The 23,724-nt window shown below is 41.9% G+C and overlaps 1 protein-coding gene across 4 annotated transcripts in view; it reads right to left on the bottom strand.

Annotated features, from left to right (window-relative positions):
* Window positions 1-23,724, bottom strand: part of TIAM2 (TIAM Rac1 associated GEF 2) — a 2,099,243-nt gene that overhangs the window by 1,045,121 nt on the left and 1,030,398 nt on the right. The gene's annotated exons all lie outside the window — the stretch shown is intronic.

The following is a 23,724-nucleotide window of genomic DNA, read 5'->3' as shown; positions in this document are numbered from 1 at the left end:
GTCAATTTATGTCATACCATAAAAAAAGGTAAAAAGGGTTCTGGGACCCCACCCTGGCCAGAGATAAACAGCAAAAAAATACAGGCAGATTAGGTGAAGGTTTCAGTACTGAAACAGTAATCTATTTAAACAGCTACTGTTATGGTAAATTAACTTAACAACTTTACTATGTTCATCAATAGATCTAGCAAATTCTACTGCAGATCTCAAAATAAGTTAATTTTTTTGAGTTCTGAGGACCAAGTTACTACCTCTAGAACAGCTCTAGATCCATCCTTTTGCAAAAAGTCCCAAAAGGAGAGACAGCTCTAGTGGAGCATGGCCTGGTATGCCATGGGCTAGCTGGATTTTTTTTTGTTTTTTTTTTCCATGATGAGAACAGCAGAAGTGAACTGCCTGAATGGCCTGGTATACCGTGGGCTAGCTGGATGGGTTTTTTTCCCCCATGATGAGAACAGCAGAACTGAATTGCCTGAGAAAAACACCTAAACATGGTTTACATGGAAACTTTTTTTTTTTTTCTCTCCTGACCTTCAAAAGAAATAGAGAGCTGGTCTGACAATCTAAATTTTTTTTCTTATCCAGTTAGTATCCAAGTTATCTGTGGACATCCACAGAATGCATAATTCTTTCTCCTCTTTTCACAGTCTTGGGAAAAATACAGGTAAATTGCCAAACAGATTTAAAGTAAATTTAGTAACCGCTTAGGTATAAATGAGAGATTAGTTGTAAGAGTCACCTTATCTTTATGAAAAACCAAAAAGGGATGAAAAGACAAGGTATTGCAACTCTGATAATCATGTAGCCGATGTCAGAACAATAAGTAACTGTCTTCCAAGTAAGGAACATTAAGGAGCAAGCTGCAGGGTCAAAAAGTGGTCAAGTTAGCTTCTCCAATACAAAATTAAGATCACAGGATGGAGCCACCCGTTTTCTAGGTGGTCTAATATGTAAAACCTTATTCAAGAATTAAAGCGAGAAAACTACAAGGTGACTGCCACTTTGTGTCAAAGTCCAGGGAAGAAGAAAAAGCAAGTCGACCGAACTACTAATGGCAAATCCAATGACTGCGGTATGGTCACACTCCAACGGTATTGAAGCACCACAAAATATACAATGAGTTTAGCACAAACTTTAATGTCTTCCAATATTAGTAAAACATGCTTTTGCCCTTACTACGTTGCTAAAGGACTTCATCAGAAGTTAACAGATATTAATGCAGATGGCAGCAGAACAAGTCAGGGTAGATCAGAGAGTGAGCAGTAAGGTCTATTTCTGCGCATCTCATCTCATTGATAGTTGCCTTGGATTCCTCTGCCAGCTGGTTCCATAGTGTTTCTTCTATCTGGCTCTACGGAGTTCGTGATGAACATTTCCTGATCTTTTAGAGAGTCACATGAAATACGCAGAAATAGATATTGCAGTCAATTTGCAACACCATCAGCCTTCAGTGGTTCAGAACTCCAGTATGGATACTACAGGACAACAACTTGTCCTATGCCTGCCAACTTTAATGGCTTAAATCGTTGTCCTACTGCATTACTGCTGGCTGTCTGTTCTATCCTGACTGTTCTGCTGCCACCTGCTTTAATACCGGTCAGGTTCTGACGACAGCCTTGAGTAATATGGTAAGGACGAAAGCATGTTTTACTAATACTGGAAGACATTAAATTTCTTGCTAAACTCATTGCATACTTTTCGGTCCTTGAATACTGTTAAGAGTGCGACTGTACCACTTTTACTGGATTTGCCATTAAACGTTGCATGGAATTAACTACATTTGGTTGACTTACTTGTTTTTCTTCCTTGGGTTTTGGGTTTTCACACAACGTGGCAGTCACCTTGTACTGCAGTTTAGTCACCTTGTACTGCAGTTTTCTTGCTTTGGGTTTGTGTTTTTTTGTACACTTTGTCCTATTCAAGAACTGCATGACTTGGAATAGAGAAGAAACACGTGAGATAATGGCAAACAAGCAGAAACGGCTAAAAGATGTTCAATGACAGGCCAGATTTGAGCAATTCACACAGATACTGAAATAACACTAAGAGTCGGGTCCTAATCTCTGCTACAGCATAAACTAAAAAAGCTCTTCCATTTAGCTAAATACAATTTTCTAGCAGCTAGTTTTCTAGCCACGTTTAATACCTTTTGCGAGTGCTCTGTAAAAAGGGCCTGAATGTAATCAAAAACCTATCATCCAGATGTTTGCACTGTTTCCAAATATGAAGTCAACCAGCCTTTCCATCCATATCTTCTTTTTCATCACCTTTACTGTTAATGAGGACAGGATTATGACTTCTGTAGTGAACTGAGTCAGTCTGTCTTTCTTGGGGAGTTGTACTACAGTGACTTCCTTCCCATTCCTTGAAACCTCATCCCCGTCAGACGCCTACCTGCAGAGCTGTGACATGGGATCTGTGAGCACACTTTCCACGCCATTCAGGATCCTTCATGCCACCATGATCTTGTGTCTTCTCCTCTCCAGCTTTCATAAGTTCATAGGTGTGTACTAGGCTAATGGCCCTGGAGCCTTTACAAGCCTAGCCCATAGGATTACCCTGGCATTGTGCCATCCGACCTTAGTTCCCAGTACCTCTGTCAAGTGGAGCCAGTGGAGTGATCCCCGCGGTGAATTTCTATTTCCTATCCACTCATCAACATTTCTCTTGAAGAGGGCAGTGAGGTGCTCTGCTTGACATGTATGGGAAAGTCTATTACATAGCAAGAGCAGTCTCTGGGTTATGAACCTGTCCCTCCAGCATGTTCTATTAATTGTGGTAATGAGGCTGAGGTCTCTGGAGCATGTGGTGCGGATTTCTTTCTCACCTCTAAATAGGCAATGAGACAGAGAATAGTTGGAGTTTTTTGAGTCTGTCCATATAAGACAAGTGTTTAAGGCCTAGGATCCTCTTTGTGAGGTACTTTTGCAGCCTCTCCAGTTGTTGCAGGTGTCTAGTGAGGTACATGCCAAATGGGACATTGTACTCTATGACTGACCTAATGAGGGAAGAGTAGAGGGAGACAGTGACCTCTTTCTTCCTGGATGCAAAACCCTTAGTAATGAGATGTGCCACATAGGACTTTCTGACCACAGTGGCAACGTGGCAGTCAAAAGAGAGGTTGCTGTCAACCTGTGTTCCCAGATCTCTTATAACACCTTCTGTGTTCAGTGGACTACCATCAATGTGGTAATTCAAGGGCACCAGGTTTTTCCCAAGGGGGATGACGACACATTTTTTTGGCATTGAGCTTAAGCTCATGGCTCTGACACCAGTTGTTGGTCTCAGTGAGGTCTTACTGTAGGATGTCAATATCACTGGGGGAGTTAATAGCTTTCAACTTGCAATCATGTGCGGACTTTGTCAGCCAGAGTCCCTTCCTGTTGGCCTGGACTTCAGAAAAGTAGATGCCAAACAGGAGAGGACCCAGGACCAAACCCTGTGGGACTCCACTCGTGACTTGTTACTAGTCTGACTTGGAGTCAGCTACTTTCATACTGTGGGTTCTGTGAACCAGTTTGCAACCCACCTAGTGGTATAGGGGATGATGCCTAGCTTAGTGAGTTTTTCTGAGATTCCTAAGTGGGGAATGGTGTCAAAGGCCTTGGCCAGATCAAGGTAGGCTCTATGAACCACCTTGCCTTCATCCACAGCTCTGGTGACTGACTCAAAGAAGTCAACCAAGTTGAGCAGGCATGATCTAGCCTTCACAAACCAAACTGTGTAGGATCCAGAGTATAGAGATTCCCTATATCCTTGTTTATTAGGTCCATGATGATGCGTTCCATAGCTTTGCATATTAGACTCTTCAGGCTAATTGGGCGATAATTCCTGGAGTCTGTAGTCGCTCCTCCTTTATGGAGAGGGATGATTGTAGCAGTGCACAATTTGATAGGGACAAAGCCTGAGATGAGGCTGTGACTGAACAGGGCACACAGGTGAGGTACCAGTTCACTCTGTAGTTCATGCAGAACACAGCCAGGGATATTGTCAGGTCCCATAGAAGCTGTATTCTTGGCCTTGGACAGTGCTGTTTTAACCTGTGCAGCAGTAATACTGGGTGCCTGGCAATCTACTGGTATTGTGATTGGTCCTTGGGGGGTAAAGTTAGCACTGAATCTGTCGGCCAGTATATTGGCAATATCTGTTGGCTCGGTATAGGATGTACAATTGTGCAGTAGCTCAGAGCAAATCTGGGTATTGTTGTGGAGATTCTTTACATACCTATAGAAGGCCTGGTGGCCATCTTTATTATCTGCTGCAATTCTGTTTTCATAGCTAGTTTTAGGATTTGATGAGAGATCTTAACCTTTTGCTGAGGCTGATAAGGGAGTATTTCCAGTCTTGGGACTTCACCTTATTCCGCATCAGTTTCTGCCTTCTGTTGTAGAGTTTGTTTATAGTAGGGGACCACCATATTGGCCTTTTTTTTTTTTTTTTTTTTTTTTTTAAGGAGATCATCTTGGTTCTATTGGGTATGGTGAGATCCATGCATTTGTATACATATTCGTACAGTGCATTGGTGTATGATTCGGCGGTCATGCAATTACTCTCCATTTGCATGGGTGCCATGAAGATAGCCACCTTTGTTCTTAGGAGCCCAAAGTTAGCTTTTGAGAAGATTTTCATGGTGGTTACCTTTGTGGGGGGGTGGGGGTGGGAAGTGGATTTCCAAGATGATTAGTTTGTGGTCAAATCTAACCAGGGAGGAGTTGACTATTGGTGTAGAGCAACGGTTGCCCATGTTAGTAATGACCAAGTCAAGGATGTTGCTACCTCTAGTGGGGGTAAGAACGAGCTGGTCCAGAGCATTGGAATTAATAAATTCCAGAAAGCACTGGACAAGTGTATTGGTACACAGGTAGTTTTCCTAGTCAATGGAGGGGTAGGTGAAGTCGCCCAGTATGAGAGGGTTAGGTTGGACCCTAATATTCTCCAGGGTGCTTAGGAACGTGGAGTGCGAGTCTTGGGACATGGTTGGGGACCTATAACAGGCTACGACCTGAATTGCTGTCTTACCCAATGTTAGCTGCACCTGAAGTATCTCAGATGCATTATGTTGGGCTACTAGTCTGGAGGTGTGCGCATCCTTTATGAATATGGAAACACCACCGCCTTTGGAGCTTCGGTCCAAGTTCTAGGGCCGAAAGGTGTGGAATGAGTTACAGCCTGATGGTGCAGGGGTGCTTTCTTCTGCCTTGAACCAGGTCTCTGTTACAGCACAAATATCGATGTTCTCCATTTTAAGGAGTGGTTCAAGCGAGTGCATTTTGAGATTTAGACTTCTAGCATTGAGCAGCATGACTCTCAGATTGCATTTGCTTGTAGCTGTTATGGTGGTAATTTGGTCTTTGGAACACCGCTGAAAAAAGGCACTATAGGGGTGGCAAGAGCCTTGGCGAGCATCTGGAAGCCTATGGGTGACAGATGTAGGCCATCTCTGGCAAAGCATCGAGGTATATCAATCTTGTCATCCCAAGCAGACAGATACTGGATTCTCTTAGAATTACACCAGAAACTTAGCCAATTGTTGAAACCAATCACTTTCTGCTTGTACTGTGGTATCATTCTGGGGGATGGTAGGATGCTGGTCAGGGCTAGGGTCATACCTGCCTGGGCTACATAATCCGAGAGCTCCTCCAGGTCTCTTTTCATGTAGTCCAAGGAGGTACATCTCAGGTCATTCACACCCACATGTACAATGACAGAGTCATATTTCTATCTGTTGTTAAGGAACCCGAGTGCATGCGTTATGTGATGGAGCCTGGCGCCTGACAGGCAGCTGACTGTTACTTTCTCCTTATTCAACCTAGTGAGTGGGACATCAGTGTGCCTCACTATTGAGTCACCTAAGATTAGTGTGTTGGGCAAGCTGTTTTGCCTTAGGGGCTTTGGTTGAGTGTTGGTGCATTTCTGCCTTGGAGGTCTCTACTGTTTGGGTAGATTTGTATTGAGAGCTTCCGCAAAGGTGGGTGTGTGGTTTGAGTTTTATGTGAAGGCAGTGCTGGTGTGTGTTCTGGAGGGCTGTGTGTTCCATGTGGTGTGGTGCAAGTGTCGACCTTCTCCTCTTGACTAGCTAATCTGGTCTTTGCTGGAGAGTGCATGGCTTCCAATTTGGATATATAAGTGCATCTCTCGCAAGTCTGAGTGTTGGGAGGTAAGAGGAGAGGGTTGTCAGTGTACACGAGGCAGTTGCTACATTGCCTCAGGATGCCCAAGTTCACCAGGTTAATAGGAGAAAGCACAGGGAACTGACCTTTAGACATGCCTGGAGGGGTGGGCATTAATAAATACTGGAGCGGTTTCCTTCTAGAACATTTAGTGCTGGTAGCACTTTTGTGTGCTACAATAATTGCTACAAGAAGTCTGATAAAAGTGCTAAACTAATAAGCTAGTAAAAGTGCAGGACAGGAGAGAACTAACAGCTCTAAGGGAAACATTGTAGAGCAGACTTTGGCACCACTCAGGAGCTTACAAACAGTCCTGGATACAGCAAATCTGCATCTGGACTGGATTAGTTACAGAAAAGGTGGGAAACAAGCGCAGATGTGGGCTTTTAAACCAGAAAGTTACAAGAGATGGAAAAAACTGCCCAAACGGCCAATAAGCTGCTATTTCTGGGCCAGAAAAGTACAGTTTTGTACCTACCATAAATGTAGATGTCCGATAGGTATGCATCTGCAGTCATCACATATGGGTTGTCCTGCCTCGGGCAGCCCTTCGGTCGGCCGGATTCCAAAGTCTGGGTCCGGCGTCGGCTGATGTCACCCTTACCCCGACGTCAGAGCTCCTGGGTATAAAAGCGTCAGCCGACGCCATCTTCCTCAGTTTTTCTTGCCCCAGATGCCAGGTGCCCTCTAAGGAAGGCTAAATTTGGAGAAATGCAATAAATTCCAAACATGAACAGAAATATATATATGCATAAATATATATATATATATATATATATATATATATATATATATATATATAAAACAAATACACCATAATAGATAACCCCAGCAAGCTATGAGAGGGGTAAGTACCCAAGAAATACCACACAGGGGAAGGAGGGAGGGTAAACCTGACTGCAGATGCATACCTATCGGACATCTACATTTATGGTAGGTACAAAACTGTACTATGTCCTTCAAGGATGCATCTGCAGTCATCACATATGGGTAGAATACCATAGCCAATCTGGGGGTGGAGGATCTATGTAAAGGATGGTGTAGCTAAAATGCCCTGCAGGACTGCTGTAGCAAAGCCTGCTCTGGATCTGGAATATAAAGGTAAATTGTAATGCTTGGAAAATGTATGCACGGAGCTCCATGTAGCAGCTTCTAAAATGTCCTTGGTAGCCACCCCTCTTAAGAAGGCTGTGGAGGTGGCTGTGGCTCTGGTGGAATGAGGTCTAATGTTAGCCGGCACAGCTTTTCCATGAGAGGAGTAACAGAACCGAATGCAATTTCCTATCCATTTAGAAATTGTCTGTTTTGAAATTGTTTTTCCTTGTGCACCAGCAGCATATGCTACAAACAGCTGGTCAGTTTTTCTGTTAGTTTTAGTTCTGTCCAAGTAGTAGCGCAACTGTCTGTGTATGTCCAGAGTGTGCAGAAGCTTTTCCCCTTTGTTTTGTAGATTTGGAAAGAAGGTAGGCAGGTGAATAGCTTGGTTTAAGGAAACCCTGGATACCACCTTTGGCATAAATGAAGGATTGGTTCTCAAAGAGAGACTGTCTTGATGAAAGATAAGGAATGGCTGTACTGCCATGAGGGACTGTAACTCAGATACTCTTCTTGCTGAGGTTATGGCCAGAAGAAAAGCAGTCTTCCAAGACAGGAACTGTAGTTCTGCAGATGCTGCTGGTTCAAAGGGAGGCAGTGTTAGTTTTTCCAACACGAAGTTAAGGTCCCAAGTAGGTACTGGCGGATTCCTTGAGGGATTAATGTTTTTAATTCCTCGTAGAAACTGTCTTAGGAGAGGATGAGAGAAGACAGGTGGATCAGTATTGTACTCTGCTGAAATTGCTGAAGCATGAATTTTAATGGAAGAGTAAGACAGGCCATTGTGGAGCATTTCTGCCAAATATTCCAGGATATGTGCCATGTTCATAACTGTTGCATCTAGGCCCTTTGAGGTGCTCCAGGTGTAAAATCTTTTCCATTTTGCTGAGTATGCCTTTCTTTTGGAAGGCCTGCGAGCTTCCATGATGATATCCTTCACTCTCTCGGATAGGTTATCCTGGTGATGAGTCAAGGTATTTTCCAGGCAGCTAGTTGTAATGTTTTCAGGTTGGAATGCAGAGTTTTGTAATTGTGCTGTGTCAGGAGAAGCGGCCATTGTGGAAGAAGCCATGGTTTCGTCCGTGACATGCTCTTTAGCAATGGGTACCAGTGCTGTCTTGGCCAGTCCGGAGCTATCCGAATCACTCTTGGCTGCTCTGCCCTGATCTTCAGTAAGACCTTGGTCATTAATGGAAGAGGTGGGAATGCATACACTGTTAGAGTTCTCCAGCTGAAAGAGAGGGCGTCCACTTTCCATGCTTGTGGGTGGTATGTCCTTGAGCAGAATTTCTCCAGCTGATGATTGTGTGGGGAGGCAAAGAGGTCTATGTCCGGTCTCCCCCATGATTGTGTTATCTGATGGAAGATGTCTGGGTGCAGCATCCATTCGTGTGCAACCATGATGTTCCTGCTTAAGCTGTCCGCCAGTATATTGTCCTTTCCTGGTACAAACTGGGGTTGCAGCTGTATATTGAGTGTCAAGGAAAGTTCCCATAGCTTCATCGCCAGTCTGCAAAGAGGGTAGGAATGGGTGCCCCCTTGCTTGTTTATGTACCACATAACTGTAGTGTTGTCTGTCCTTATTAGCAAGTGGCCTTGATGTAGAAATAACTTGAAGGCCTCGACAGCATGTATCACTGCCAGCATTTCCTTTTGGTTTATGTGCATGTGTAGCTCTTTTTGTGACCATAGTCCTTGAATGCATCTTCCCTCCATGTGCGCTCCTCATCCGTGGTCTGAAGCGTCCGCTGTAATGGTTTGGCTGGCTAATGGTTTGCTAAAGGGAAAACCCCTGTTTGACTGGCTTGCTTGAGCCCACCACAGAAATTCCCTTTGAAGGCATGGGATGAGTGGTATCAAAGTTTCCAAGCTGTGACTGTGCTGAGACCATAAACTCCTTAGGTACCATTGTAGTTTCCTCATATGTAGCCTTGCTTGAAAAATCAGAAGAATGCAAGAAGCCATGTAACCCAGGGCCTGCAGGATTTTCCTTGCAGTCAGCTGAGTTTGTCTTGACAGGTATTTGAAGTAATCCGGTAGTTGGTTTTGCTTTTCTGCTGTGAGGAAAGCCATTTGGGTGGTTGTGTCTAGATCCGCACCCAGAAAAGTTATTCTTTGGGATGGTACAAGTCTTGACTTGTGAATGTTGACTGTATATCCCAAGGCCTGAAGAAGGTAGATGGCATAATTCAAGTGTTTTACCAAAATTTGTTGGCTGTCCGCATGTATAAGGCAGTCGTCCAGATACGGGTATATTTGCATCCCCTGAAGTTTGCAGTGTGCAATTACTGATGCCAGGCATTTCGTGAATACTCTGGGCGCAGTAGATAAGCCAAAGGGCAATGCTGAGAATTGATAATGCTCTGAACCTGCAAGAAATCTGAGGTGTCTTCTGCAGCTTTTTCTGATAGGGACATGCAGGTATGCCTCCTTGAGGTCCAGAGTTACCAGCCAAGACCCCTTGCCCAGCATGGGAAGGAGTTGCTGTAGAGTCAGCATTTTGAATTTTGGCACAATGAGATAAGTATTTAGTGCGGACAAGTCGAGAATAGGCCTCCATTGCTTTTCTTTTCTTGGAACAAGGAAGAGTCTGGAATAAAATCCTTGGCCTTGTTCTGAGAGAGGAACCTTTTCTATTGCTTTCATTTTCATTAAGTTGGAGATTTGTTTCAAAACCTCTGCCCTTTGATTTGGTGGCAGGTCTGGCATGCCTTTTCTTTTCGGTAATGTGTGGAAATGGAACCTGTATCCTTTGTCTTTTATTTGCAGTGTCCATTTGTCCCTTGTAATAATGTGCCAATTTTCTGAAAATAAGGAAAGCTTTCCGCCCAAAGGTGCTTCCAATTGAGCCCTAAGTTGGCGGTGTCAAAGTAAAGTCATTGAGTCTGTCCTTGTGCAGCAGTTGTAGGCCCTGCACTACCTCTCTGGTTGGGAGGCTGCCATTGACGTCCTCTGTAGGAGCCTCTAGCTTGCCCTTTACCTCTGGCACGCCTGTTCTTGCCTCTCTGAAATCTGTCTGTGTCTGGAAAGGACCAGTTCTTGGAAGGCCAATTTCTGCTGAATCTTGGTGGTTGGACTTGCATAAAATCTTTGACTGTTTGTACAGATTTTGCCTTTTCTTCAAATTTCTTTAAGACCTCCTGAGCAGTGGAGCCAAATAACTTTTGCTTTTCCAGTGGAGCATCCAGAAGCTTTGCTTTAACATGGTCTGGCAGAGATTGTTCCTTCAGCCAAGCATGCCTACGTATGACTGCACCTGTCATAGCTGACCTACATGAAGCTTCCAATGCATCATAACCACACTGCAAGAAATGGTTGCTAACCTGTTGAGAGTTACCAGATCCTGAAGTGATTTGCGATCTAGGGGTTCAGGTGAAGACAGTTTTTTATGCAATTCATCTAACAAATACTCTTGGTACTGTATCATATGAAATTGACAGTTTAAAGCCCTCATAGAAAGGGTAGCAGAAGTATACACTTTTTTACCCCATCGCTCTAAAGCCCTGGACTCCCTTTCAGAGGGGAGTGGATTTTTTGTAATGACAGCTGCAACCCCTTTAGGGCCCTGGGAAATCGTTTCTGGATCAGCAGAGTGGGCCTTGTAAAGGAAAAGATGTGATTCCGGGACCCTGTAGTACCTATCGGGTTTGGCAGGAGCCGGAGGGAGAGTGTCAGGGGTTGTGCTAGACTCAGAGTACACATCATCAATGACATTCAAAACAGGGGGAATAGCCAAAGGTCTATGCTGAGGTAAATGCAAGAAGGTCCTTAATCTCTTCCTGGAATCAGAGAATTCCTGGCCCTGCCATTGGAAATGCTCCCTCATAGAGTGCAGAGTTTCCCCAAAAGACAGTTCTTCAGGAGGGGAGGCCGAAGGGATAGATTCCTCTGCATCAGAATCCTCGTAGGCCGAAAAAGCCTCCTCATGGTAGTCCGAGAGAGCAGAGCCATCAGAGGCCTCATCTGAGGAGAGGGGATCAGAGGGCTCAACCCTGGGCCTTTTTTCTGTAAGAGGTTGAGAGCCCCTGTCCGGATGAGGTTGAGAGCCCCTAATTAATGAAATAAGGTCCTCTGCTAGACTAAGGATCTGAGAACCTGTAGTGGGTCTCTGAGGGATAACCCTGGGAGGCATAGATTTTGAGTGTTTAGCAGCTTTAGCCCTAGAGAATGCCTTAATAGACATGGATGCAGGAGGCCTGGCTGCACCACGTGCTGGTGTAGTTTTGTCTAAGGGAATGGTGTCGGAAGGTTCCTGGACACCAGATTCCAATGGAGATTCAACAACCGATACAGTAGCGGCCTCCGGGGCCGAGGTTGTCGGTTGTACGGTTTCGTGAACGGAAGTACCAAGGACTCAGTTTCAGCCGAGACCGAGACACTCGCGGTAGGCCTGGCCGTGGTTTCAGCCGAAACCGCGGACCGCATGTGTTGGTCCTTGTCCTTCCGTTTCTTTATTAAATGTGAAGTCGGAGTCTCCGACGGCATTCTGTAAGCAAAACTAGCCCCAAAAAATTCCTCTGCAAACTCCGACCGACGTCTTAGAGTGCGTTGGTTGAAGGAAGCACAGGCGGAACAGGCCGAGACGTTGTGGTCTGGGCCTAGGCAAGGTAGGCAGTAAGAGTGGAAATCCTTATGAGGTATTTGTTTCCCACAAGTTAAAAAATTATTAATTTTATCTGACATCGGCTGAGGCAAGAAAGAGTCCCCAACGGGGTACTTAGGTTTTGAAGTCTTCATTTAGCTGAATTACAGGAGCTGGCTGACCGGCACTTGCGAACTGCTTCTGCTTCGGGCACCACGCGGCAAGAAAGACTGAGGAAGATGGCGTCGGCTGACGCTTTTATACCCCAGGCGCTCTGACGTCGGGGTAAGGGCGACATCAGCCGACGCCGGACCCAGACTTCGGAATCCGGCCGACCGAAGGGCTGCCTGAGGCAGGACAACCCATATGTGATGACTGCAGATGCATCCTTGAAGGACATCCACTCCTCCTTGGGTAGATAGGCTACCTAGTGCTTACCACTCCCCTGATAAGCTAGAAGGCTTCCCTCAAACACAGAAAGGCTTGGGAGGGTCTCAGAAGCTTATAAACAGTCCTAGATACAGCAAATATGTACCTGGACTAGACTACTTAAAGGAAAGGTGGGAAACAAGCGCAAACGCGGGCTTTTAAACCAGAAAGTTGAAAGAATGGAAAAACATCCAAACGACCAATTTATTGGGTATAAGATAACAGCAGGGCTGTTCTCCCAACACTTCTTTTACCTCAATACCATTTTTGCAATTTCCTCTCTACTTCTTATACAAAGTCAGAAGTGAAGTATTTCCCAACAACAATGCCTTACCAGCATCTTCACTGTACTCCCTACTTCTTTTTTTCAGGTTCTTTCATTCACATCGATACCTAAAGAAGAAACCCTTCTTTCATTCTTTTATTCCAAGAGCTAATTCCCACTGCAGTTTTGCCTTAGCCCTTCTTACCATCCTTGATGGTCCTGATCTGGTTTCTCACATGTTACTTTATTTTTGAAAATCTATCTCCATAACAAGAAGCCAGCTACATGGTACAAACAGAGAAAGCCCTGGCTATATTGTAAATGTCCTGAGTTTGAGTAGCAGCTTAGGTGTCTACGGGAGCTACAGAGAGAACAGGAGTGAGAGGCCATTGCTAACTCACTCATTCTGGGAGGGGGGGGGTGTAGCTCTGATTTGCCACAATTGTGACACTTAGTGGGAGCATCAGATGTTACCTAATAATTATTACTTATCTGTTTGTTTGTTGACCGGACTGGGCACAAGCCCCTTTTCAGCAGAGGGCCGGAGGGGCTCAAACAGAATAAAGATGGTTACAAATAAATTATACAATACATAAGCTTCTACTGTAGAGGTACATACAAGGAATAACAAGATATAGAGATATTCAAGAAAAGGCAGAACAGACAACTATGCAAGAGAAGGATGGAGGGAAGTAGTTATTTTACATTGTTTAGATAGGTATGATTAAACTAAGAGAGAAGTGAGTTTAGAGTAAGATGTAGTAGAGAAGTTCCGAAAGAAAGAAAGAGAAGGATGAGGCACAGAGAAACAGACACGGGATCTACAGACAAAGTGTATGAGGGGAAAATAGATGGGAAAAAAAAGCTATCAGGTTGAGCAAGTAAAGATCAACAGTGTGGTGTAGTGAAGGAAAGCCTATAAAGATAGCAGGAAGGGGGGGGGGGGCAGCCAGGTGTAAGGCAGGAGCACAGCTAAGAATTAGATAGGTAAGATCCGAGGAGAAATTTGAACTGTAGGTGATTTGGTGTGGCAAGTATGTTTTTGGGGATTGAGTTCCATGTTCTGGTAATGCGGCTGGAGAAAAGAGAATCACCAGAAATTTGTTTGCTTTCATGACATGTAAGAGGAATTTGTCAGAAGATCTAAGTAGCACTTTATTAGACGAAGGTTGAAGTAGGTTGCAGAGTGCAGGACACTTGTCTGGGAGGTAAAGTATGCCATAGGCCATAGTGACTGGGGTGTATGCGAGGTAACTGGGGAGCAAAAAGCCAGTTTAGTTGGCACAGGGCAGTACAGTGATGGGATCTATGAGGAGAGTTTGTTAAGTTCAATCCAGCTGAGCCCATGTGGTCATGGTGCTTAGCACAGTAAAGTTTAGCCGAACTGAACTTGTAGAGGCACACATTCCATCAAGAGATATGAACAGCAGGCTCAGAGGTGCAGCCAAAGTGTGTGTGTGTGTGTGTGTGTGTGTGTGTGTGTGTGTGTGTGTGTGTGTGTGTGTGTGTGTGTTTAAAGGGTAAGCAGTTCCAAAAGGCACCGTGTTGGCCTGCTCCCCACCACCTGAATGTCACCATGGAAAAAAAGGGACGATTGGGATGCATGTGGTACAATGAATGTAATGTATGGCTCTTGTCCAAAACAAATAGGACAACTGGGTGAGGATAGTGGAGCCATCAGTCAAGGTCCTGAAGATGAATGTAAAAATAAAAAAACAATAAGTGATAAATTTTCTACATGAATTAACCTCCTATTTAACTCAAACAAATCCAAGAGTTTATACCTTAAAAATGTTCTTCCTCAGTTTTCCACTTGCCCTTACACCAAAACATGTGGTCTCAAAAGCGCTGTAATCCACCCCTTGTCTCATTTCTATTTGTTCATCAGGTAAGTGAGCTGGCCTGCTAACCCTGTTCAGCCACAACCAAGGCTCAATAGCAACAGCAAAAAAGCACAATATGTTCCACACAAGTAAAGAGACATTAATAATAAATATATAAAACATACCTGCAAAACTTAAAATATCTAAAACAATCACTTGAATCTAAACATACACAATATTGTATGCACTGGAGTACAGTGGATATATACAAAAGTATAAATCAATTTGAATGTGACCATTTTTTTTTAAACTAAAAGCCATCATAAAATACTACTTGAGCTTATGCTAATGTCTCTAAACGTTCAGTAAACTTTACTCCTGGCAACGTCAATACAGAGATACTGGGGTGGGTTGACTCCATAGACTTTAATGAAAGCACCACTGCATATGCTTGGCAAAGTGTCCCTTAAAAGCTATAAACATACCCCCACACTATCACTATGGTGACATCACTGGGGGATAAAGCAGAATAATGTGGGTATATCCTTAATGAAAAATACAAAGTTTTTTTTATTTAAAAACAGCCCACATAAATTAGGAATGATGCGGGTGGGGGTGTACTGCTGCACAAGTTACAAGCTGCTGCTCCAACATATATACAACCTATGATGTAATGCTTTAATAAACTAAAGAATCGGCTGTTTTTTTTTAGCAAACAATGAAAATGACTTGCACCGACAAGAACTGCAAATTTACTGACGGTCCCTACATTCTTATTTGACTATTACTGTAAGCACATGCAAACATCATTATGAAGTGTAAATGAATAATATAGTTTATGCCCCGTTTGGGTACAGAAAAAAATAACAAAAGTACTTAAAATAACAATTCTAGCTACATCAATACTTGGGAAAATATGTAAAATCATCACAGTAAAGAAAACCCTTTCAGACACTTACATCCTTCTGCATTTGTATGAGACCTGAAGAATGATTGCATTTTAATTTAAAGCTTTAATTCATTTTATTTATTTTTTTCTATGGGTGTTGGCCAAGTTTTCTCATTTTAACTAATTAAAAAAGACGTGATCAGCAGCTACTCATAGCTTAGGATTTATAACGCCCAGTAGCACAGGAGGAGAGCACTTGTCTGTTATGCTTCCGCCGCGCAACGACTGATTAATGAGTGTGTGGGGAGCTCCTTCCATCTCTCCTGTCTGGGGAGACATGGGCTTCTCTCTACCTGGCTAACAGTCCCAGGTGGACTCCAGCACAGGCTGAGAAATAAGCAAGCATGGGACCACTACAGGCCATCCAAAGAGGATGGTGCTACTACAGAAACACAAAAGCATGAGCCACAATGAAGTCAGTGTGCGGCGAACATTAGGATACAGGGAGGAAGGTTATCCTGCTGCGAAAGATGGTATAATGGCATTCTCCTTTTCCTTCTCTCTATTAATTACGGAAACCTGAAGATGGGCATTGGGATAGCACTGACTGCAAACACTACAGGTGAAGAAATAATTAATTTCTTCCAGGGAAAAATGCATTGCTCACTCTATTTTACAGTAAACTAGTGAAATTCTTGGACTGAGTGACTTACATGGATTCCTGACAGCCTAATAAAATGAAATATAAACAATTTAGAAATGCCCAACGGTAGATAGACATCATTAAACTGACAATTGCAAAAAAAAAAAAATACAAAAGAAACATTACTATAAGGGACATGATCATTACTTCCTCTGTAGATGGCATCCTTACAAATGTCAGAATTGCGAAACAAACTAATGAGTACATCGTACAATACTTGTAAACTTAACTCACAAACATTTCCTTATACTAGAAAAAAAGCTAAAAGAATTAAAACGAGGACCATGAAAATCTCATCCTAAAGAAGTCAATGCAGTCACTCAGCTGACTTATTTTACATAAGAGAATAGGCAAGTTTTAAGGGAGACTGCACAATGACAACACAATGCTTCTGCACCCAGACATAGCCTGCTACTAAAACTGTGATCTGAATAACAACTAGTTTACTGACTGATGTAAATCCCATTAAACTGGAAAACGATGGTGAAAAACTCCAAATTTTAATAATAATAAAAAAAATACACAAGTTACAGCTCCAAAGCTAAGCTGATAGGGTGGCAACACTACAGAAAAATTATAAAACTAATGCCAAGAATCCAGCCCATGTCAAGGCCACAGTCCAATAAGATGACCTTGATGCAAGATTTTCAGGAAACTTAAATGACTGACTACATTAGGAATATTTACAGGTGTACTATACTGTATCAATGTGCACAAGCAATGAAACACTGAAGATTGATGCCAGCAAGTTAAACTGCAACCAATCGCAAAAGGAAATCAAAGAGTTTCCTTTTAAGATTGGTTAACTAAACACTTTTTTTTACTCCAACCTACAACTTACTTTATGAAAAATGCTTGCCCTAACACTACCTCTAAACAAAACACTTGCTTCACATAAACCAGCACATACTCACAACAGTAAGTGTAACATCATACTCACAACAGTAAGTGTAACATCATACTCACAACAGTAAGTGTAACATCATACTCACAACAGCAAGTGTAACATCATCCTTAGCCCTTACCCTAACACTAACTCACAAACATCTGCGTTTGTGCACATATACTCTCTCTTGTACTGCTGAAACATTTGGTATATCCGAACATTAACATTAGCACACAATTTCACTTGCGGTAACCATGTACATGATCATCTTCCTTTCTCTACCTTAAGCGCATGACAAAGATAGTCTTTGCTCAGTTTCAACAGCAGCAAATGCATTAAAAAAACTGATTATTCAAGCAAGTGAACTGCATGCACGTGTGCATATTTTATATGTATAATATAGAAAGATTATTTTTTTTAATGTGCCTTTTCCTGCCATGTCTCCTGGCCTTCAAAATCTCCTTACCTGTCTTCAGCGCCCTCACTCTCTGAATGAAAGCTAACTGAAGGGAACATCATCCAGACAGCCATGGAGATGGTCTGTTGCCTTGCCAGCATGACAGCATTTCTCGTGAGGACCTAAACCCATCTCTTCGGGCTGATACCGGCAGCTTCAGCACCACAGGGGTATACAACAGCCTTACTGTGTATTCCCAAACATTCACCCAGATGCTATGAAGGCTATTGCCAGTTATGGGAGTAATATATTACAATTTCTAGTAACTAGTTGCTTTATCAAAATAGTAACAAAGTTTAGCAACTAGTAACTTAAGTGTGCATTACTTTTGATTTACTTTTGCTTAAACTAGTGGTTCTGAACGTGTGTGATATTGCCCCTTAAAGAATGAAGGAAAACTTCCGGGGGCCTGGGATAGTATGGATAATAATCAGACGTTAGGAGGTAACAGGCTTTGAATGGGTCAAATTGGATAAAAAATTACAACATAATGCTGGCACAACTCATACCAAGTAGCATTCATAATAGATCATTAGAATTAGTTTAGAGCAAAATTTACTTCATTTTTTTTAGCACTGCAAGGAGGTTGAAAGCTAATGAAGACCAGACTCCGGCCCTGTCCTGGTACTGTGGGACTGTCACCCACTAAAACACTCCCCAACACTGGGACAGTTCTAGCCTGCTAGAGATCATATCCTTACATTGCCGTATAATAAACGGCATTGGTTCTCCATACCCCCATCAAATGGAGTCAAACTCGCCACTCATCGGTTTAACACCTGTTGCCCCAACCCACTGCACCAAGTAGGACTCTTCGGGTGGATCTATGATCAACCAATTTTTGTCTTGATAATTTTCTGTTATGGTCCATTTAAAATTCTCTTCAGGTTTCGATTTTTAATTGCTGAAAATAGACAAAATGTGTGAGGTTTTTCTCGGTGTTGTGCTGCTGGCTGTGGAAGGTTTGGTTTAATCATTCTTTGTGACTCTCTAGCTATAAAGACAAGTCCTCTTCTCCTTTTGGCTGCTCCCATTAGGAGTCACCACAGCAGATAATCAGTCCACACAACAGGTGTCAGCAGAGTTTTACAGTGTTGAGTTGCCAACCCAACACCCCAACCTTCTTCAGAAGGCATACACACCCACACGCACACACCTAGGGTAATTTAGAATGTCCGATCCAATTGCAGCATGTCTTGGGAATATGGGAGGAAAGAGCAGCACCCGGAGGAAACCAATGCGAACACAGTGAGGACATGTAGACTACACACAGACAGCACCCCAGCCAAGAATAAAACTGGAGAGCCTCTTGCTGTGAGGTGACAACGCTAACCGCTGCACCACTGTGCTGCCCAGCTATAAAGACTACTCTGCTGGAGTTTTTCAACTATTAAATGCTATTCATCATCACTGTAACATTGTGTACACAACTTTAATCGTCATCATCATCTTCTTTCGGCTGTTCCCGTTAGGGGTCGCCACAGCAGATCACCTGTTTCCATTTCTTCCTGTCTTCTGCATCTTGCTCTGTCACACCAACCACCTGCATGTCCTCTCTCACCACATCCATAAACCTTATCTTAGGCCTTCCTCTTTTCCTGTTACCTGATAGCTTCATCCTTAGCATCTTTTTCCCCAATATACTCAGCATCCCTCCTCAGCACATATGCTTACTTGTGTACGTAAAAAGTAACTGGTTATTTTAGTTAGTAACTAGTAATAGTAATATACTACTTTTTTAGAAAAGTAATAAGTAATAGTAATATATTGCCTTCACTGAAAAGTAACTAGTAATACTTTTATAAGTAACCAGCACTACACTGGCTACTGCCAGTGAGTGATGATCACAAACTGCATGTCCCCAGTCGTGGAGACTTACAGGGGTGCTCAGCTGACCACAAACACTATTCCTTTCCTTCCCTTTAGCACATACAAGCCCCATCCAGCCATTTACTCCTTTTGGCACTTGAGCTGCTTTTCATTCGGTCTTCATCTGGGTTGCAGTCCAGACTTTAACCTTCTATATACCACACAGCTGCAATCTGACTGCTTTAGGAATATTCCTGTTTGTTTTTTTTGTTTTTTTTTTTGGGGGGGGGGTGTTAGGGAGCAGTCTGTAACACAGAAAATGTAAAATAAATGTAATGCTTTATCTTAACTGTATTTAAGTAATTGATATTATACAGTCTACTTTCAGGTTGAAACTTTACATTAGCAGTTCTCTGCTACATGAACTTTTTTTTTTACTTGATAACAGTAATAAAAAGCTGACTGTAATGCTTTGATCAAGACGGTCTCTCTTCAATTTTTGCGAATCTAACCAATATGGCATGAGTTACAAAGTCTGAAAAAATTTAAGACTGACTGGATGTACAGCATACTGAGAAGGATGCTTTGCAAACAACAAATAAATGCATCTGCACACCACTTAGAAAGTAAGCAGAGTGACCAAAGTCACCTTCTTTGACTGATTCATATGTACAACTATCTGCATACTTTGTGTGATGAAATACAAAATACAGTACATGGCTCTAACTGTGGCCAGCTTCATAATCAAGTCAAAGCTTTCCACATATTGGATGGGTCAGTAAGAAAATGGTGAGATTGAGAGTGTATTATAGATTAGGTCACTATTACACCCCCTCAAACGGGGGGGGGGGGTGAATTTAACTCTAATTAATGGACAAAGGAGCAATGAAACTAAGTGCAGAAGGAAAAAGATCAGTTCACAAATGTATTGCAGTACCAATGCTGCTCTTTCACTTTAAAGAATAACTACAGGCAGACACTACAAAAAAAAAAAAATAAATAGTCACTCATTTTCCAATTACCCATTTTATCCATTTCAAGTTCACTGCCTCTCTCTGTATTCCATGGGACCAGGCAGAGAAACTATCCAGGACAGGATGTCAGATGACTTCAAGACATAAACCCACCTGTACACCTATGGTCAATTTGGAGGTTTGACAATTCACCTACAATACGTCTCTGTGATGTGGGAGGAAACTGTACATTTTGATTAGAGCTTTATCTTCTAAACAGTACAAAAAAATGACATAGCTAGGGCAGCTATACTGACTAATTGTGTTTTCTAGTCAAGGCATCTTCATCTCACAATATCGAGTTTTGTTACTCTCTCTCTTTTTCTCTCCTTTCGTCTTATTTTCCTATTCATACTACACATGCCACTACTCTAAAAGAATGCTTTATTTGAAAAACCTTAAGACACAGCATCAGTAAATTGCTTCTTTTGATTTTTTTTAATCTCTTCCTTCCCCTTCTAAAAGAGTTGTCCCCCAAATAGCTGGCCACATATACACTTACAGCTTGGATGACAACAAGAAAATGAGGCAAGCCATCGTCCTCAGAGAATTCACAAATGTCACTATTTTGTGTCACCATTATGCCTGTGCCCAAGACCAGCATGCAGTAATGTCAACTCAGACATGCCATGGACAGTTTGGTGGAGCTTGCCCCAATCAGCTGTAGCACAGCTCGAGCCCCTTGCCTTCACAACAGGCTGTAGTCCTTGTTGGGAGTTCTTTCCCTTGCCGCACCAACAGAGGACTTACTGGGGACCAGGTCCACTAGTTGACCCTAGGTTTCCAGGGTTGTAGCCCACACTGCAGCGTCCCTCAAATTTTATTAGCTGCAACCTCAAACTGATCTGTGTGACCCTATTTTTGTTTCAGTAAGGAAAAAAAAAAACTGTCCTAAAACTAACCGATTTTGCAAAGCCTCTAAACAGTTCCCAGTAACATCCTTCCTCCACTCATCTACTGCGTCTCAGCCAGTTCCAGGTACCTGCTGTCTACTTACCACTCACAAAACAATGAAAGTTCTTCCAAGTTAAATTATACTCTTTCTATACATAATCTTAAGTCAATACTGTTTGGGTCACAAACAGGGTTGCCAGATTTCCGACTGGCCAGGTAGGGACTATAAAAAGATCTTTCACTAAGTGAAGATTATAAAAAAAAAAAAAAAAAAAAAAAAAAAGGTCTTCCACGTCTTTAATGCGGAACATCAATCAGAGTTCCGCATTAAACAGAAGTAGCTCTGTGTTTATTTTTTATTTGATTGGGCATTACACAGAAGTAGCTCTGTTTTGATTGGCCCATATGCCGGTATAAGGGCCAATCAAAACATTGCAAAACAGAGCTACTTCTGTTTAATGCAGAACTGCGATGTTCCGCATTAAACAGAAGTAGCTCTGTTTTGCGATATTTTGATTGGCCTGTATGCCGATACACGGCCAATCAAAAAATCGCTACACACGGAGTTTCATTTAATGCTGAACTTTCGCATTAAACACAAGAAGCTCCGTGTTTAGCGATTTTTGATTGGCCCGTTTGCCGGTATAAGGGCCAATCAAAAAAAAAAAAAAAACAAAGCGGAGACTGCCCAGGATTTAAACCGGCAGGGCAGGACTCGGGATCAGGCTGCTAATCTCGGGACAGTCCCGCCCAAATTAGGGACATCTGGCAACCCTGGAAAGGACAAGAAACTCACTGTGTATTTCACTTGTCTGGAGTGTAGCATATTTAAGCACCTTTTACATGCAGTTCACAGATGACGTATTTTTTAATCAAAGTTAACAAGGGTAAGCATGCTACCTGTAAGCCCACCCTTCTCACTGATTCCCTTTTCCACTTTCTTATGTATACACCCACAACCCACCATGTCAAGATATCAGTTTTAAATAAAAACAGTGTTAAATTTCTCAAAATCACAACACATTACAATGGTAGTTTCCATCTTGAGTCCCTTTATGCTTCAGGCAGAAAGGAGTTCTTTACCATACACATTACTCCTACTGCAATGGTCCATAAAATGTACATCAACTGTACCCTTACAGAGTTTCTAGCATAATACAAACATTGTTACCTGTAACTGATTATAAAGAACTGTTGACTGGCATTAGGAAGTAAATCACCCAGAAAAACATGTTTAGAATTACATAGGCTGAACCTGTGATACAGCATTTCTTAGAGCTGCCGGTGTCATTTTAGTATGAGGTACATCAATTTTACTGAGGGCAAACAGCCTCATCAGCTAGGACCATATAGGAGAACATTTCTGATTTATGACTGAAATATGTGCTGTTTGCTTACCATTCCACCCCAAAGGCACAACTTGTTGACAATGTTTTTTAACTGGACTTTTTACTTACATTGCTGCCTGAACAAAAAAACATCTTTTAAGAGATATAACTTTATACGAACTTAAATACCACCTAGGAAAAAAAAATAACACCAACAAATTGGGCAAGAATAATGTGTGTGACAGAACAGTATCTGCTTACTCAGAGTAAACTAACCTGAAAGTTTACAAACCACTAGATGTCAGAAATCTCTTGGCTTCGGCAAGAATTCTGAGATTTTGACATTAAAACAGAAGACTTAATTGTGCTCCCTGGTGGTTTATACCAACAACAGATGTTCCAGTTTACAATTTAACACACTTGATAAACACCCTACCAATACAACCATCACAGCCAACATTAAAAATACAGAAACAGTACATTCAGCCAACTTGGGACACAAGATATCCTCAACTGAAATTTTTAATTCAAAATTTCCACTTTCTCCATGACTTCATAACCTCGGACACAGGATAAATAAGACGTACAGGGATAAAATCAGTCTCTCAAAGAAAATACCTATTTTTTTTTTTTTTTTTTTTTTAAGTAAATCTGAATAAAAAAATCTGGAAAGGAGGTTGATTATTCTAATGTCCCTCAACTGATTATCCTAGAGCTCAAAGACTGTGTTTTTTTTTTTTACTACCACTGTATGCCAGAAAGAGAGAAATAAATGGGGATTTCTATAAAATCAAAGGGGGTGGAAATTAATTGTAAGTACTGGATAAAACTAAAATAGCTTTCAGATAAATATCTTTAATGTCAGCCAGTAACAATAACGGTTGATTTTATTATGCATTGTGTAGATCATTTGCAAATGACAGTTTTGTAAATACTGTAAATATTTGTTTTAATTAAAAAATAAAAAAACGCTTTAAAAAAAAAAAACAAACAAAAAAAATGGCAGAAAAGAAATTATCAAGGTCTTCAAAGAATTTCTGCCTAATAACCCACTTCTTCAGACATGATACACACACACATATATATATATATATATATATATATATATATATATATATATATGTATTAGCAGCTCCAGCATTATTAATATGTACAAATAAAACCTGTTTGTTCCTTTTCAATCCCATGCCTACCAAGGCTGAAAGAAAAATAATTCACGTCATATCCATACTTTCACAAATATAACAATCTCTACGGAGCTATCCCTTTTTACATCTAGTTATTCAGACATAATTTGATCTAACTGCAATATACTATGTTGCACTAGTTTGGCCATTCCATCTAGTCACTGAGATTTCCTCAGCAAAACTCCACAAAAATA

Source organism: Protopterus annectens, chromosome 1.part0, assembly GCF_019279795.1.
Source record: "Protopterus annectens isolate FY-2018-M chromosome 1.part0, PAN1.0, whole genome shotgun sequence".
NCBI classification, from domain to species: Eukaryota; Metazoa; Chordata; order Ceratodontiformes; family Protopteridae; genus Protopterus; species Protopterus annectens.
The sequence above is the reverse complement of the archived record's forward strand: the minus strand, read 5'-3'. Positions and strand labels throughout refer to the sequence as shown.